The 19,694-nt window shown below is 36.1% G+C and overlaps 1 protein-coding gene and 1 non-coding gene across 5 annotated transcripts in view; both read right to left on the bottom strand.

Annotated features, from left to right (window-relative positions):
* LNPEP (leucyl and cystinyl aminopeptidase) overlaps positions 1–19,694 on the bottom strand; it is a 102,098-nt gene that overhangs the window by 74,763 nt on the left and 7,641 nt on the right. The window lies entirely within an intron of this gene.
* LOC125935893 (small nucleolar RNA SNORA13) lies at positions 1,669–1,803 on the bottom strand. The gene has a single exon (XR_007461872.1). It is a non-coding gene; the product is annotated as a small nucleolar RNA SNORA13 (small nucleolar RNA).

The following is a 19,694-nucleotide window of genomic DNA, read 5'->3' as shown; positions in this document are numbered from 1 at the left end:
CAACCGCATAAAAAATTTCATTAACTGTAAGTGGATTAAACATTTCAACTAAAGGACAGAGATTGTCACAATGGATTAAAAAAAGCAAGACTCCACTACACACTGTCTATAAAAGACACCTTTTAAATTTAAGGATACTATTAGGTTAACAAAGCAGAACAAAATTTTATAATGATAAAAGGAGAAATTCATCAGGATAAGCTACCAAGCTTAAATATGTATGTATCTAATAAGAGAGCTTTAAAATTCAAAACAGAAAATGGCAAAACTCAAGAAACAGAAATATCCACAACCATAATTGGAGATTCTGTCATGTCTCTCTTTGTAATTGACAGAACAAGTAGACAACAAGTAGGTCCATAGACTATCTAAATACTACCAACTGATTTGGCCTAAAAGACATCTGTAGAATATTACACCAAACAACTGCAGAATACATATGTAACATTTACTAAGGTAGACCACACACTGAGCCAGAAAATAAATCTCAATAAACTTTAAAAGACTGAGTTTTTTTGAGACTGTGTTCTCTGACCACAGTAGAAATAATTTGAAAACCCAAAAATAATGAATTAGACAATGTGTAGATATTTGGAAAACAGAAAATGAACTTCTAAATAATTCAAAAATCAAAGAATAAACAATAACAGATTTAGAAAATACTTAAATAATTTTTTTAATGAGAGAAATTTACTGCTTTAAATGCCTATATTAGAAAGACGTTTAAAATCAATGATATAAGTTTTCACCCTAAGAAACTAAAAAGAATAGTATAGTAAACCTAAGCAGAAAAAATAATAAAGAGCAGAAACCAATAAAGTAGAAAACAGAAAAGAAAATTAATAAAGCAAAAAATGCTGGAGGGCAGAAAAATAGTATTACTGGCTGTTAATCATATTTTCCTAGAAATTGGCCTTAAAATCAACATTATATCAGGTCCTCGTAGATCTCCAAGACCCATTTTTCACTTCTCAAAAGTCTGGTTAGGTTAATGTAACAGAGGAATCAGAATTGGGTCCTGGACTACAGACAGAGATCCTCTTTCACAAGCCCCACCGCCTTGTATCTGTCCCTCCTCCAAGAGTATCTGGTAAAAAAAAAAAATCATTTAGCCAGTGTTAATGCTAGCTCTACCCAAATTTAGAAAAATCCATGTTCTCCCCCTCTTCTTTAAAATAAAAAGCTAGATTTTTTTTGTAAATTCAAGTATTTAAAAGGAATTGGAGAGCTATTATATTTTTAATTTTTTTTTAATGTTTATTTATTTTGATAGAGAGAGAAAGAGATCGCAAATGGGAGAGTGGCAGAGAGAGAGGGAGACACTCAGAATCCCAAGCAGGTTCCAGGCTCTGAATTGTCTGCACAGAGGACACGGGGCTCAAAGTCAGACACTTAACCAACTGAGCCACCCAGGAGCCCCAGGAGCTATTATTTAAAGGACACTTCTTAGAATCTCTTCAAAGTAGAAAGTATTCTTTTACAAAAAAAAAAAAAAAATCAAAAACAAACAAGAAAAACTGTGCTTAACTCATCTATTTCTGTATTTAGATTTTTGTATATTTTTTCTTAAAAAGAAAAATCAGTCCTCTTCTAAACCCTTTAAGAGAAACTATACATTTAAAAGCAGAGTTAAGATCACTTGTGTAAACAAATTAATATAAAAGGATAGACTCTTACTTTATGCAGCTCCTACACCAACAATATTCAAATTAAAATTCAAGGGCAGGAAAAGGCTGCAAAGCTTCCACCGTTTTTGACACCACATTCACTAGTTTCCAAAAGTGAATTGGCAACACAAAGGCTACCAGAAAAATCTCTTTTTAAGTGTCCATTTGAAATTTAACTGAAATTAACTCAATAAGAAAAAGAAAAAGCAAAAAAAAGGGGGGGGGAGGGTCTCATTTTTAAGCATTTGCTTTCAAGTGCTTACTTTATTTAGAGTAAATCACAACTCAAGTTCATTCTGCAGAAATACAACCATCCCTACAGGGTCCTGAAACCAATCTCCATAGCCTTTGTTCTGAAACTCAGGAACCCAAGGGCCAAACCTATATTTAAACTAACTAAATCATTCCTCAGCTCTCAGCCATGCTTCAACAAATCCCTAAGCACATACAAACATGCACAGTGCCTGCTCTGTCTCAGACGAGTATGTGAGACCACACACGTGTAACATGCGTCTCAGTTTCTCTCAAACTTGCATGGCTGTTGTGGCCACTTCCCTTTTGTATTCTTAGCGCACCCTCTTCACTCTCCTCAGCTCACGGGTCTCTCTTTTCCTGCTCTTTATTACACTACTCCAATGTAATCTTTCCAAATCCCTAGTTTCTTTCACCTTTTAAAAATCAATTCAACTATTACTAGAACAAATGTCCTCCTGTGACCCATTCCCCTACTCTCCCTAAAATAGTACACCATAAAAATTAAAATGCCTAGCTGTTCTGTTAGGATGAAAAGGTTAGAAAGACTGCAATAAAGAAATGCTTAAAATGAGCCCTTAAAAAAATAACCCAGCGAGACTTTCACAGGTAATACTTTTTTTCCCCTATGGTAGCTCCTGAGACAATCTAGGAAAAGCAAGTTGATTTATAGTAAACTTGACATTATCTAGTCATCATTCTAAAGTAATCCTGCCAACTTGATTGTTTATCCAGGACGTGCTTTCTTCTTTAGTAGCCACTGTCCAGAGTTGTGTTTATAATTAGACTGTGCGGTGTTAATTATGCTGGCCGCCCTGCCAATGTTCTACAGCAACTACAGGGAGAGATCAAAACAATCATTCCAAATCATGAGTCACCTCACTCTTTCCATACTACAAACCCCTGGCAGTCTCTCAAACTTGGAAAATGGAAGTTGTGCACACTATACGTTTATACGGCCTTTCACACTTAGGATGAAATACTAAGTTCCAAAACCTGCTCCATACTTTTTTCTAGAATAACATACATTTTAATCCTGTAACTTTTTGCTTATTACAGAATTACAGGTTGAAGATGAGAAGGTTTAGAAAAATTTCAAGGCTTAGTTTACCCTACAGAGAAGGGAATTTCTGCAGAAGTAAACTATAATTATAGATTTTGCTTCACATTTAAACAGTTCCTCCAAGGGAGGGGCTCTTATCTCATTCATCTTTATATCCCTGGAGCCCTGCAGGAAAAAAAAGCCTGTAATAAATGTTGAAATGAAAGTACCAACACTCAACACATTAAAATTAAGTATTAATTAACGAAAATTACCTCCAAGGCCACTCATAAATTCTCTGAAGTCTGAACCGAAGCTTGGAATAAGACAGAATTAATATGTTAGCCATGAGGTTAAGAAGGTCCTCTAACACCTGCTGTGGGGCTGGGTCCTAAGTCAGCAGGGCCTAGTACTACTTCAGTGATTATGGGCTCTGAGTCACTGCCTTTCTTTTCTACTAGACCCGGATTCTTCAGACTTATTACATTTCCTCCTCTTTCTTCAAAGCTAGGACATAATTTAAATCAATTATGGTTTAGGAGACATAAAGTATAATGCTGAGGAACCTGTGGATTCTAGTTCTGGCTCCAGAACTTAGTTGGGATCTCAGTGTTCTTATCTGGTAAAATGGAGATAACTGCCCTGTCTACTTAGACTATCATAGGGGTTACATGAAATAAGTGGGTCATAACACTCTGCAAACTATGAAGTGCCACATTCATAGTTTGTTGCTACTATATTAAATAGCCACAGTAGGAACTTCAAAATCTCAAGCCAGTAAACACATCCTTTTTTAGCCAAGCACTCTAGCATTTCTCTTTAAGATGCATCAGTACAATTTTCCCCCTCACACCTTTTACTATAAAAGATGATTCTTAAATGCCACTCACAGCACATGTCATTAGATAAATTCATAAAATAAGTAAAGTCCAGAAACTCCATTTTGTCTTACTTCCATAAATACCAAATGATAACATAAGCAACAATTCTGGCCTCTTGACGTCTTGTAAGATCAGCATCAGCAATATCTATAGAGGCTTTCAGCCAGTGTAAAACAGGATAACTTGAGATAATTCTGTATCACAGAGATTTTAGTACACAGGTTTTATGTTTTAAGTCATTTGACTTCTAATATATTTGCCAAATGGCTGTCTTGATTGTAAAGACACTACAACCTTTCCCAAAATATCCCTAGGGATTAAGTGCATCTAAAGGCCATGCTCATTTACTATAATTACATTTACACAATAAAACTCAGATAACCAATGACAGCTACAATTTATAAGAAGGCAATTTAAATCATATAATGGTCACATTGTGACTGAAATAACCAAAAGGGCATTACACAGACATGAATTTTACTTTACCAAACTAAAACACTCAGTCAATAAATTTATCACCATCTTCAAATTGTACACCACATTATATTTATTCAGTCTAATCACAGCTGTTACTTTCTGTGCAGTTGTGTAGTCCTATAAGCAAAAATCAACACTTCAGTGCAGGATGGCAGCAACAAAGAAGATGAGTTTGCTAGTTTAATGTTGCAGCTATGAAGCACATTATTTTAAATATCTATCAAGTAGGGGTGCCCGGGTGGCTCAATCAGTTAAACAAACATCGAACTTCAGCTCAGGTCATGATCTCGCCATTCCAGAGTTTCAGCCCCCCATGTTGGGCTTTGTGCTGACAGCTCAGAACCTGAAGCCTGTTTCAGATTCTGTGTCTTCCTCTCTCTCTGCCCCTTCTCTGCTCATGCTCTATCTCTGTCTCTCTCACACACAAAAATAAACATTAAAAAAAAAACCTTTAAATATCTATCAAGGAGAACACTGAACATGAAAAGGAGGCATTCTACTAGAGAATGCCAAAGACCAAAAAGTATCAAATACAAACATGAGCTATAGCACATAAAGAATCCTGCCACAAAATGCTTCAGATACAGGATTCAATGTAAAGGATCAAGGAGAGGGACAAATAAACACCTGTAGTTTAATTCAAACCTTAACTGTAAAACAAGAATTAAGAAGAGTAGTTTCCTTCAGTAAATAAAGAAAATTTTCTACCTCAACAAAGTAGATGTTCTTTTAACTTATGTCCACTTAAACCTCCACATTAACAAATGCTGTTCGTTCCCCCCTGAAAGACATTTTCTGATGCCAAGTGTCCACTGAATGTCTAAAGGGCTACTCTCTAGAAGATTCAAGCACTTATGTCCCCACCAGGGCAGTTGTATTCTTGCCAAGAATTAGTTGTTCTCCAATCAATTTATGCTAGTTAAAATTATAACTGTAGTTATGTAAATAAGTACTGCATTAAATGAAAAAAAGAATGAAAACTGCTTCTACGAAAGCTGAGTATGCAGCAGAAAGACCCCACAAAAATGAGTCCCCAAAATAACACAGCTGCCAGATTAGGTATTAGCAAGTAAAACAAAAAGATTAGGGGAGGAGGGCCCTACAGAAGAATTTTGCTCCCAGCCTTCAAAGTGTCTTAAGTTCTCAAACCAGTTGAAAAATAATGAAGACCTATAAATTACAGTTGCATCACAAACAGCACATATCATATACAAGATGAAATATTGTAGAACTCTAATCAGTGGACCTGTATGCAAAATAAAAGCTTTAGTCAATAAGATAATACTAGTAACTAAATTAACACATTTTGATTTGAAATGCTAAAGCAATGTTATTTTTTTATGATTGCCATTTTTATCTAGGTTTTCAAAGTTATTCATTATATTTGAGATCATGTTAAAGGGAAAGTGATCTAAATTTAAGGTTCACCCTAACAGTTCATCCCAACAACCCCCACACACACATCTAAGTTCCCCCAAACACAAATCATAATGGGTACATCCACTTGTGAATGTCTAAAGAATAATCTTTCTATAACACCTAAGAACTTTGCTCTGCAGTTATACTTACTGATAAGTTTAAACTATAGAATGTTTAAAATTATGTCTCATCAATACATGTCAAAACCTAAAATAAGTTACTTGACCAAATAACTCCATAAGAGAAATGCATCCTAAGAGTAACTGCAGAAAAATATATATGTAAGAATGTTTACAGCAGTCTTGTTTACAGAGCAACAGAAAGGAAATAATCGAAGTATGTGACAATGGTATATTCATACCTAATAAAGTATTATACAGACATAAAAATTATTTACATCATAAAACTTATTTACATCTATTTTAAACATGGAAAGGTATTCAAAATATAGTATTAAGAGGCAGGTTATGGAATTTTAAATAAATAAATATTCATCCAGTTGGAAACACTGTAAATAAAAACGTAAATACTGGTTATTTCTGGGAGTTATGAGTATGTTGGGTGTTTTTAGTATCTATATTTTCTACTTTTTAAATGTATAAAAATAGGAGAACCCCCTTGAACATGTACAGATCATGTTTTAATCTATGAAGATCTAAAGTTAATAAAATGATGAAAAATTATCAACACTGTTGAGGTGTCTTAAAAATGGCCCTGGGGGCACCTGGGTGGCTCAGGTGGTTAAGCGTCTGACTTTGGCTCAGGTCATGATCTCGTGGTTCATGGGTTCAAGCCCCACATCCGGTTCTGTACTGGTAGTGCAGAGCTTACTTGGGATTCTCTCTCTCCCTCTCTCTCTCAAAATAAATAAATAAACTTAGAAATGGCCCTGGATGGTGAAATCAGGAAACCTGGACACCAGGTAGAATGTACCATTAATCTCTGATGGAACCTCCTATTCAGAGGTGGAGTCTGCATCCACCTTGAATCTAATGGCCCTATAACTTGTTTCAATCAATGGAATGCAGACGTGACACTGTACAATTTCCAATCCTAGTTTTAAAGGGCCTTGTTGCTTTCATTATTTCTCTTTTGCTGACCTGAGAGCCCCATGAGAATAAATCTGAGCTAATGTCCTTATGGATGAGGAACCACATGGAAAGACAAGTCCAGCCAACAGGCAGCACCAACTGCCAGATATGCCAGTTAAGCTATTTTAAATCTTCCAGTTCCAAATTAAGCTGCCAAATGATGGCTGCTACAAGTGACCCCAGGCAAGATCAGTGGAAGAAACATCCAGCTGAGCCCAGTACAAATTGTTGACCTACAAAATAGTGGGCAAATAAAATTGGTTATTATTTTAAGCCATTAAGTATTGTCATTTGTTACACAGCAACAGATGAATGATTTATCCATCCTCTACACAATATACTATTAATATTGTGGTGTACATTTCTTACACAATCCCCTAAGATCACACTACACATACTAGTTCTACGATTCTGTGACATCTTGGAAATGGGAACAGAAGCAGGGCCTCATGGTTAGACTCCAACTCAGACACATAAGAATAGAACATCCGGTATTCAGAACACTCAGCATTCTTTATACAAAACTGTGTGCAACTGTGAGCTTTCCCTCCAAGGGCTTTGAGGAAAACTTGAAGTACATGACTTCATTGTTTCTTACTGCCTTATCAATAGATGTGGGGATGCTATGCCTGGGGCCCTAGTACAGGACCAGGGCAAACAATGAAAAAAGTAAGACCAAGTTCGTTATCAAAACCATCATCTTAACACCACCACAAATAGTGATAAAAACCAATATTCACTAAGGGCTTTAGCATGTGCTAACAATGCACTGGGCACAGCAGAGTAGTTAGGAATGTCTCTGAAACTACACTGCTATGTCATTCCCGTGTAACCTTGATTGAGCAAGTTAGTTCATCTTTCCAAGTTCAGTTTGCTCATTTGTAAGATGGAGATAATAACAGTACCTATCTCACTGAGTTTTGAGAATTAAATGAGATATGTATAAAACATTTAGAACAGAGCCTAGCACATATTAAAGTGTTAAATAATTATTAGCTTTCGGTATTATTAATCAGGATTTTACATATGTCAACTCATTTAATTTAATCCCCACAACATTTTATAGATGAAGAAGTGGGAATTGGAGAGTTAGATAACTTGCTAGTGAGTGGCATGGCCAAATTTCAAACCCATATTTTTCTATGGTAGCTAAACCCTTCAAGACCATGTGCCATGACTTAAAATAGGCCAGGGAAGTCAAACCAGGTCCCATGTACAGAGAAATGCCTCATGTCTTAGCAGCCTCTGGATCTGGGCTGGGTGGTCACAGAGCCATCCCCACATCAGAGCTGAAGAGCTGCGAAGAGGGTTAGGATGGTGTCAGAGATCCACAAAACTACTGCCATGTGTCAAACAACGGCACTATAGTTTCTACAACTCTTTCAGCCAGGCATTTAGTGGGTACTGAAAAAGCACTGCTTGATTTTGCCCAATTTACATTCCCTGTTACAACTCCATCCTGGGCAGTAAATCGAACTTGATCCCTTTTTCATTAGGATTCTGAAATTATCCAAATACAACACAGTTACCCATTTCACTGAAACTTTATTTTTTGCTAGTTCACAAAACTAGAAGCTTTTTATGAGACACTCTAAGCCCGTTATATTTTACAGATTATTAACTTTTGTTCAAAATTATTCAGCTACTTAGTTAAAACGAATGAAAACAAGATTTTTTGAATTTTTAGATTTTAATTTTTCTACAAGGAAGATGGAAGTGAAACAACGACTGAGTTTAACCCACACAACTGCACAGCTAAGTTTAGATCAACCCAAGTTCAGCTCAATGATTTTGAAAACAACCACTTTCTGAGACTTACAGGAAATGGTTAAGCAACCACAGAGAAGTCATTTGTTCTTGCACCACAGCAGACACATTTTTTTTTTTAATGAGTCCTTTTCAGATAATAGAACTTTATAACATTGTACAAGCACTCATCAACCTAAAGAGCAAGTCTACAAGATGCTACGGTTATTACTTTATTCTAGATACTCTATTTCCTTTGAAAGGAGCAAAGAGGGGCACCTGGGTGGCTTGTCGGTTAAGCATCCGACTTCAGCTCAGGTCATGATCTCATGGTCCGTGAGTTCGAGCCCCGCGTCGGGCTCTGTGCTGACAGCTCAGAGCCTGGAGCCTGTTTCAGATTCTGTGTCTCCCTCTCTCTCTGACCCTCCCCTGTTCATGCTCTGTCTCTCTCTGTCTCAAAAATAAATAAAAACGTTAAAAAAAAAAAAAAAAGAAAGAAAGGAGCAAAGAACTATGAAATGCTTTTTTTAAATGAGTTTTTACATTTCATAATAAAATGAATTCTCAAGACTTTAAGACCAAACCAGAAAAATAAAAATCATTGCAGGGGAACAGACAAGCTGACATTTCAAGACTGAGCAACATGGTTCCATGCTGTTCTCAGACAAAACAGAGGCTAGATATGATAGAAAAAAATTATATTCCTAGAGAAATTTCTCATGTTCTACTATAGAACATTTTTTGAGAAAATCTATTTGCTGTCTCCTTTTACCCTATAGTACTAGTTGAATCATGATACAGGAAAATGTGACACTTGGGATGACGGAATCTGCATAATTATAAATAAAGTAGTTTTCTGGCTAAAAGATAAAGCCTGACTAATTTTTAAAATTTGTGGGTTTTTAAGAAAATTTTTAATGTTTGTTTATTTTTGAGAAAGAGAGAGAGAGACACAGCATGAGCTCAGGAGAGGGAGGCACAGAATCTGAAGTAGGCTCCAGGCTCAGAGCTGTCAGCACAGAGCCCAACATGAACTGTGAGGTCATAACCTGAGCCAAAGTCAGACACTTAACCTATTGAGCCACCTCGGTGCCCCTTAAAATTTGTTTTTTAATGCAAATATTTCTAACACATTTTATTATTTTCCTATCTTCTTACAAAGACTGATCTCAACATATAGTCATCATTGGGAAAAAATAACTGCAATGCTATTTGTTGGGACACAGAACTCACTGTCCCAACTGATAAAAGAATACTAATATAGGAAATGATGCTCCCATACCCCAAACACCAAAGTGGCCAATTTGTTTAAAAATACATTTCAATTAGCAACTTAAAATTTTACAGCAAATTTGGGACACCTGGATGGCTCAGTAAGTGTCCCACTTTTGATTTCGGCTCTGGTCATGATCTCACCGGTTTGTGAGATTAGACCCGTGTCAGTCTCTGTGCTGACAGTATAGAGCCTGCTTGGGATTCTCTTTCCCTCCCTCTCTGTTCTCCCCTGCTCGCTTGCTCATTCTCTCAAAAATAAACTTAAAAAAAAGTTTACAGCCAATCATATCGTGTGAGATTTTTTTTTTTTAATTATACTTTAGATTTATTCACTGAACCAAGTTTCACTGCAGCTCTTTCTTTACTGCAGTTATTTTTCAGGGGATTTATAAGCGAAACTGAAGATCAATTTTGATTATGATTCACATACCAGACAGTAAATATTTCTTGAAGACAAATTACTCTGTTTGAAGAACCCGGAGAAAAGAAAGATTGAGAAAAAAAAAAAAATGAGCAGTGCCACAGGGATCTGTAAGAAGGTATCAAAAGGACTAACATATATGTAATTGGGAGTCCCAAAATGACAGGATAAAAACATTGAGACAGAAAAATTATTAAGAAATAATGGCCCCAAACTTTGCAAATATAGTGAAAGACACACATTTATAAATTCAAGAAGTTCAATGAACCTTAAAAATAAAAGGACCAAAGACAACCAAACCAAGACACAAACTTCTAAAAACCAAAAGTAAAAAAAAAAAAAAAAAAAAAAAAAAACAAACAAACCACACTTGCAACTAAATGGGAAAAGAGTGATATGTTACATATAGGGTAACACCGGTACAAATACCATGAGTTTTTTGCTTTTGTTTTTGTTTTTTTTAGGTAAACTCTACCCCAATGTGGGGCTCAAACTCACAACCCAGAGATCAAAAGTCGCATGCTCCACAGACTAAGCCAGCCAGGTACCCCTCCATGAGTTTCTTAACAGAAAACCATGAAAGCCAGAAAATGATAGAGCAACATCTTTATTGCTTTTACATATATGGAACTGTTATTACATATGTTTGTGTAATATACATAATACATGTTCTATATTACACAGATATATTTATACCTTTGTGTAAACATGTCTCCAGAATACATAAACAACTTCTATAATCCCTAACCAACTCTTGAACAGCCATTTCACAAAAAAAAAAAAAAAAAAAGATGAACTACCACCAAAAAAAAAAAAAATACATTCAATATCAGTAGTCATCAGGGAAATGCTATTAAAACCACACTGCGATACACACACTGGATTGGCTAAAATTTTTAAAATTAATCATACCAAATTTTGGTAAGGATGTAGAGAATAAGCACTCTCAAACACCACTGATGGAAATGTAAAATGGTAAAACCCGTTTGGAAAACAGTTGCCAGTTTCTTAAGTTAAAACAAACAGCTCCTAGGTAATCCAACCAATCAACTCCAAGGCATTTACCTAGAAGAAACTAAAACAAATGTCTACACAAAGACTTGTATTTGAGTCTTCACAACAGTTTCATTTGTAATAACTCAAAGCTGGAACCAAATGCCCATTAAGAGGTAAATGGATAAACAAAGAGTGGCATATCAATACAATAGAATACTATTCAGCAATTTAAAAAGAAAAAAGAGAAAAAGGAACTACTGATAGAACATGGATATTTCAAAATAAATTATGCTAACTGTAAGAAGCCAGGCGAAAAAAGACAGTCTATGATTCCATTTATACAAAATCTATATAATTCCATTTATATAAAATTCTACAGAATTAGAAAGTAAACCAATCTATGGTAACAGAAAGCAGGTCAGTGATTGCCTAAGAATGGGAATGGAGGGAGGAATAAATTATAAAGCTTTCTGGTTTTGCTTTGACTTTAAATTTTAAAAAGGTAACACCAAGAATGAGGAATATGCAACACTTCAGTACTCTGATTTTAATTATAAAAAGGCCAATCTGAGAGGTTTATTTGAACAATAACTACTCATTGGCAGACACCAGACTTTAGACCTTTGTTCCAAAATGGCTTTTTTTCCGCTCACAAAAAAGGAAGCATAAAAAGTCTCCTGTTTAAACGTATTCCTGACACTTAAACACCAAGAGACATAAGGCTAATTCTCTATAATATTAATAAGTATTTCAAAGTACTTCGAATGACTGCATTAGGATGAGTATCACCTATTTTTTTTTTTTAATTTTTTTTTTCAACGTTTTTAATTTATTTTTGGGACAGAGAGAGACAGAGCATGAACGGGGGAGGGGCAGAGAGAGAGGGAGACACAGAATCGGAAACAGGCTCCAGGCTCCGAGCCATCAGCCCAGAGCCTGACGCGGGGCTCGAACTCACGGACCGCGAGATCGTGACCTGGCTGAAGTCGGACGCTTAACCGACTGCGCCACCCAGGCGCCCCAAGTATCACCTATTTTTATAGAATTCTGGCTCAGTTGGCTGAACTTATGTGTACATGGCAGGGTGTACATGTTTATACTTAATCAGTTTACCATATGTCTTAATTTGGGGGCAAGACAGTTTTAAGCAGATCAGTCCTAGTTCTTAATGGCCCCAAAGAGCCCCAAGAAAAAAAAAAAAAAAGACAGTTGATTCTAGTTCTCTTAAAGATCCAGATCATTCTATGGCAGGGCAAGTATGGGACAAAGGGTTTTATAACATTCTGGACAAGCAGAAAACAAAAATAACTGAACTTTGTAGACCTTTAATTCATTATAATTAAGATAAGTCTAAGACATCACTCAAGGGCTGAGAAGTTAAATGATGCATCCATATTAAGTGTTATGTTGGAGGGAGGGGTTATTGGGAAAGAGGGGCAGCTTGTTGAAATCCCTTCAAATATAAACAGAATATAGATAAAAATCCATTTTATAAAGGACAATTGAATACTTTTTTAAAAATCTGTGTCCTGCCTAGAACTATCCAGGGCTGAAATGAAATGACAGTAGAGTCTTCAATTAACCAAGGCGTCTGAGGTGTGGCTTGTCAGATATTCCTGGCTAGTACATTTCCTTCTATGACCTAGATCTATCTTAAACTCGCTGCCCAATTCCATCAGCTCCACTTTCTACCCATTGTAGACTCCTAAGGTGTTCGTCTCCAGCCCCTGTAAAAGGCAAGTTTAATGCTTAGAGTGACAGTTCTCAAAGTGCAGTATGGGTACCCTGGAATCCCTCATATTTTTTTAGCGGTCTTCAAGGCCAAAACTGTCTTCACGCTGAGATGTTATCTGCCATTTTCACTCCCATTCTCTCGTAGGTATAGGGGAGTTCTCCATAGGCTACACGCACGACATGAGATACAACAGACTGAATGCAAATCTGAAAATCCAGTTGTGTTCTATTAAGCCAGACATTAAAGAGACTTTCAACAATGTAAGATAATTCCTCCCCTAATTTGTTTTGGAGGATAGCTATTTTTCATTTAAAAATGTCATTTTTTTATTGTCACTATGAAATTTACTAATTTTTATTTTTAAAAAAATTTTCAGTGGTAATTTCTAGTACAGTAAATATCTAGACATATAAACAAAATCTCCTAGAGATTCACAATAATTTGTAAGAGTATAAAAGGGGTCCTGAGACCAAAATACTTAAGAAGCATAACTCTTGCTTTTAAAGATAAATAAAAAATTCCCAAACTCTCCAGATACCATAATTCAAGCACTGAAGTTTCATTATACTGTTTGAAAAAGCATATAGAGTAAATACATGAAGAAAAATAAATACAGATGGTCTGTATAACTTTATACAAGGGCACAAGGGGTTTTGAATCATCCTGGATTCCTGGGTTCAGAAAAAAAGAACTGAACCATTTGTGTTTCTTTCAGCATCCTTAGGAAGAAGGAATGTAGACTCCAACCATTTGTTCCTATGGAAAAATATAATCTTCTTTACCTTGAGATAAACAAACGGTCCAAAATATGGCTGCCTATGTTCCCGAAAATTCACGTGCTGAAATGCATGTGTAACCCCAATGCAACTGTATTTGGAGACAGGGCCTTTAAAGAGATAATTAAGGTTAAATGAAGTCATGGGGGTGGAGCTGGTAAGACGGGTGTTCCTGTAAGAAGAGGAAGAGCCTCAAGAGCTCTGTGCGGAGGAAAAGCCATGTGAGGACACAGCAAGAAGGTGGCCATCTGCAAGCCAGGAAGGGGACTTTCACCAGAAACCAACCATGCTGTCACCTTTACCTTGGACTCCCAACCTCCATAACTGTAAGAAAATAACATTTCTTTGGTTTAAACCACCCAATCCTGTAGTATTTTGTTATGGTAGCCTGAGCTAATACACTGCCTATACCATTTCTGTATTATAACTCCATAAATATACTGAGACGGGGAGGGATATTTTTAAAAGGGAAGGAGATGTTGAATAAATATCTTCACAGTTTACATATCATAATTTATGTTACTTGGCCACTAAGGAGTTGTTTCAGGTTTTTTCTCAAAATGTCATTTAATTTTTATCCTTTGATTAACCTCGGGACAGAAACCCACATTTTCTTCCTCCTGGTTAGTGTCATGTCTAATATTCATACTTTCATATCTCAGCTCATGCTGTAATACACTTCGACCATTAGTTATTCTGTTGTGTCGACTAATAACCCCTGCCTCTCAATGGTTTTGCCTGATTGACAGCCATGACGTAGTTTCACCTACTCTATTCTACCCATAAGGCCACACGAATGCTTATACATGGCCAATTCATGCCTTCTTCCCAATTCTGGGATAGTAGGAAATTCCTTTTTAAAAGTCTCATTTAATTGGCTTGGGATTTGTCTTTGTGGCTCACTAATGAAGGGCAAAGTCCCCAAGAGTAGGCCAGCCAGAAGGCCCCACAGGACTGCAGGAAAAGAAACTGATTTAACTGCATCACTTTGGTCTCAAATGCAAACCTGCTAACTTTCATCTTGCTTCCCCTCAAACACTACGACCATTTCTTATTTAGCACTATCTTCCCAGTACAAAGCACAGGGTCTGAAAAAGCAGGTGCTGGAAAGGCGTTTCAGTGGAAAAGAAAGCTGAATGAGCACTGATAAGAATATTCAAAAAAAACTGATTTGGAATTACTCTACTTGTCTTAGAGAAATTTAAAGAAAAATGAAAAGAGCACTGAAATTCAACTTTACTTGGGAAAAAAAAAATTGAAAAAGTAAAAATGAAACACAACTGTTACTTAAAGTTTGTTCTGGAGTTGCATGAAGTAATATTAGTCTCAGATAACATTTAATGAGCATCTAATATGTGTATCTAATGTGTGGAGCACTATGTTGGGTACCAACTCTATTAGGAACTAAATATAGGACAACTGTGTGCTTTCTGTCATATGTAATTGATGGTTCCCGGCTGAACAAGCATGTACATTTATACAGAACAGGAAATGTGGTTTTCACCATTCAGAAAATGGAGTCCTAAACAAATGGTACCTCTGCTTTCATAATATACCATTTATGCCTCTTTGAACATTCTTGGGAAGAAACATGAACTCCAATAACTTATTCCTGTGAGAAAACACTATTTTCTGAACACTGAGGCTTCCTAGGAAAAATTGTGTCTCAAGGAGAGGAATGCCTCTACTATGTTCCCATGCAACCCAGCCATACAGCCACTTAAAGGATTATTTCTTACTTCCTTCACCTTGCTGTTGTTCAAAATCACTACCTTATATGATTCAGAAGTTCAGGATATTATCTTAGCGAGGAAAAAAAAACAATAACAACAACAGGCAACAGGCCTAGAGACTTCTGGCAGGGTGGATGGAGGTAGGGAGGTAAATTGCCATAAATCACAACAGATTCTCAGAGCCAAAGAGGGGCTGCCAAGTTACATTCCTTTAGCAAAAATAATAACAAAATACAGTGTCACAGGTACTAGCACAACTATAAATTCACTAGTAAAACTAGTTTCTTATTAAGCTTCTGTGAGGACACAAACAAAACAGGTAAGAATTTAAACACATTATATTAGAGACATGTTTGTTTGCATTCCCGACGTCTGAAATACAGGCCTTGTTACCAGTTAAAGAAGTACCTTTATTCTATACCTTCATGTTAACACTACCCTTTTTAGTCTTGAATTCCTGTTTCAACCCCACCCAAGAGACAAAATATATTTAATACCTGATTTAACACCGAAACAAGTTCTACTTGTATGAAGTGTGTATGAAGCGAGGTGTGCTTATTCCATTTGCTTGACAGAAAAAGAACTAAACTGGATGTAGAAATGAATAGTTCCTCTACTCTTAGGCAACACTTCCCTCCAAGTGTTACAAATGCATAATTGTTAATAAATATGAAATGGAAAGAATCCTATACTGACCTAAAGCCTTTAGTAAACAAGATACAAGAAATATCATTTGTGGCCCAACTTTCAAGATCTCACTATGGCAGGAATGTGCCATATCACCATGTCTCCTAGACCTCAGTGATATCAGAAAAAGTTTTAAGCTTCTGTGCACATTTTAGTTTTTTAACTAAACATATTAAAACATCTTGATATTATCTTTTTTTAAATTTTTTAATGTTTATTAATTTTGAGACAGAGACAGAGTGTGAGCAGGGGAGGGGCAGAGAGAGAGAGGGAGACACAGAAACTGAAACAGGCTCCAGACTCTGAACTGTCAGCACAGAGCCCGACGCCGGGCTCGAACCCACGAACTGGGAGATCATGACCTGAGCCAAAGTCAGATGCTTAACCGACTGAGCCACCCAGGCGCACTGATATTATCTTTAAATAAGAGTCACAGAGCCAGTGAGTAAGGAGCCAGGATTTGAAGGCCGGCAGTATGAATTACTTTGCACTATTATGCTACACGATAGTAGTCTTACAAAAGGAGGTAGATTCATGGGTAGATCTCCAAATGAAAAAATAAAAGTATAAAACCAAAACTATTTAAGGAAAGCAGTGTGGGATAGGACCAGTGCTCCTCCAAACCTGACCGTTTTCAAAGAGAGGATACTAAATTGTGTGTTCATATACCTTTCTTCAAAATTTATTCTGCTGGATGTAAGCTTTCCAAGGGCAAACAGAGACAATACTGCACTCTTACTTGACTCCAGCTTTAAGAATAAAGCTTAGGGGGCACCTGGGTGGTTCAGTCGGTTAAGCATGCAACTTCAGCTCAGGTTATGTTCTCGTGGTTCATGGGTTTGATCCCCTTGTCGGGCTCTGTGCTGACAGCTCAGAACCTGGAACCTGCTTTGGATTCTGTGTCTCCCTCTATCTGCCCCTTCCCCACTTGCACTCTTTCTGTCTCTCAAAAATGAATAAACGTTAAAAAAAATTTTTAAATTAAAAAAAAAAAGAATAAAGCTTGGAACAAGTTAGCACATAGTGAAGGTATATTTTAATATATTTATTTGAGAAAGGTATCTTTTTAAAAACTATTATTTTTTTAAAAGAAGAGATAAGTAGGGACCTGTCAAAAACAAATTTAAAAAACACTTGTTAACTGATGCAGTTTAAAATGGTATGCAAGAAGAATCTGTATTAAAATAATCCCTCTGGACTTCTTCTCTGACCCCCAGTGCTGATTCCCCAAAAGAAGAATGGACCAAGGAGACATGGAACACTAATTTTGGTTTGTAATATTTTTAGTCTTGATAAAAATAAGAAATGAAGAAAAGCATTAGCAAGATGTAAAAAGGAAGAAATTCAAAATGAAAAAAGCAAATAAAGAACAACAAAAATACATTTGAATCCCGGTATTACCTGGTTTCTATAAAATAGACTTAAGACCAAGCATTCATCTAAAAAAATTTTTCTACAATAAATTCTGTGTGTGTGTGTGTGTGTGTGTGTATTCATTTCTGTATTTATTTTCTCCAGTTGTTATAATGGAATAAAGAACCAAGAAAATATAAAATTTACAATAATGTACAAAGTCCTAGCAATAACCATTTAATTCTATTGAACAACCACCATTCAAAAACACTGTCAATTCCACAGAGGAAATACTCTACTTAAAATTCTGGCCAGAGGGCACCTAAAACACATCAATTTAACAAGTGCAACAAGATATCCCATGGACTAAAGACTACAGACAAACAGTACAGAGTATTGTCATAAGGATCAGAATTCACAAAAAGACATGCCATTTTATTCACTTAAAAGTTAGCTAATATTCTTATGGGGAAAAATTAAAATTATTGTAGCTTAGTTTTCAATTTTCTTTTCTTTTCTAGGCTACATTATTTACCATAATGTTTATATTTATATTGAACTTATCCTCCAATCAAATTTATAATCTTTATCACATATAGTAATTTTTAAAATATTTCCTTATAACATAAGTCCCACAGTCCTTGACAATCCTCAGGGCACCTCTGAGAAAGATTTAGCCATAAAAAGTAATTGAAATTGTCAATGCATCCTAAATACTTATGCTCATCAATCTTTCAGGTAAATCTACATAACTACAAATACTTTGTAAAGATTTAAAGCTAAAAGGTTTATTTTTAATTCCATCAAATATTTGGATATAGTTCCAAAAGAATCTTAACATATTCATATACGTATAACGTATTCATTATATAAAATGAAAAATGGCATTAGGCATAAAAAATACCTGTGAGTGATTTAAAGAGAATGCCTATCACCGAATGAGATCTGCAAAGAAAATTTATGAGGACTCTTCAGTGTATGCAGAATGCTTTTGAGCTAGAAAATACCTCAATTGGTGAATAAATTTGCTAGACCTGATGTCAGAGGGATTTGAAAAAGAACTATTTTGCTGATAATTCTGAAATACTTTTCCATCTGACTCATCAGACTGATAAAATTCAAGGTAAATGATAATCTTAAATCTTCATAGTAAAAACTTTGCCATCAATTTACAACTTGCTGAGGGTTAATTTGACTATCATTAACCCACTGAAAAATATAGTGGTGATTATCCAAAAGTCTGGGATTATAACTACATTTTTGTCCACCAATAGTCACTGTCATTTCATTATCTGCCAAGGAAAGCTTCTATGTGTGAATTCAAGTTTTTATCTCAACAATGTTTCCTGAATTGGCAGTTAATTAAACTACAACCATGTACCGAACTGCAATGAACTGCACTAGAGCAAAGTTAGCCACGCTGTAGTGAACATGTGCTTATTTCTACCTACTTCAAAACACTATCATCTAATTCCCAACTCAGACTGGACCCTCCTTCTACGTTCAAGTATTTTTCTGTGTGCTTCCTCCAAATGAAAACTTACAAGCTTCTCACAGTAACCTGTACTAAGGAAGACGGATGTGAGGCTGCTGTTGTAAACAGCAAAGCATTTCTTGTTCCTACTAACACTCACTACATCCACGCTGAGTTGTTTTCTTAATCTAGCCAGCCAATCTAGATACTGAAAGGACAATGTCAGTGGCCCAAAGGGCTTAGGTACTTGGCACTTAGTTTAAAGGGCAGAGAAAATACTGCTAATAAGTATAAAAAGGAAGCAGCCCAAGCTCATGGACATTATTTTGATAAATCTTGGACATACTCATTCCTTCCACCAGGCTCTAAGGTCCACAGCAGCCCCCCTAAATCACTGAGGGCATTCTGACAATTATGGAACAAGAAGAAACCAGACAAGGATCAAACAACTTCTGCCTTCGAATCCCACTACCAATACCAAGTTAAAGAAAGATCTTTAAAACAGTTAGCTCTCTTGAATCACTCCCACTAATCACCATGCATTTTTCCTCTGAAGAAAACCCTGGAGTGGTGCAATGCTGTTGAGATGATGACTGTTCTAACAGCTATTTTAAATCTTAGGAAATAAGTTTCAGCTGTGAGAAATACCATACCCTCCCCCCCCCCCCC

This window comes from Panthera uncia, assembly GCF_023721935.1.
Source record: "Panthera uncia isolate 11264 chromosome A1 unlocalized genomic scaffold, Puncia_PCG_1.0 HiC_scaffold_17, whole genome shotgun sequence".
Lineage (NCBI taxonomy): Eukaryota > Metazoa > Chordata > Mammalia > Carnivora > Felidae > Panthera > Panthera uncia.
The sequence above is the reverse complement of the archived record's forward strand: the minus strand, read 5'-3'. Positions and strand labels throughout refer to the sequence as shown.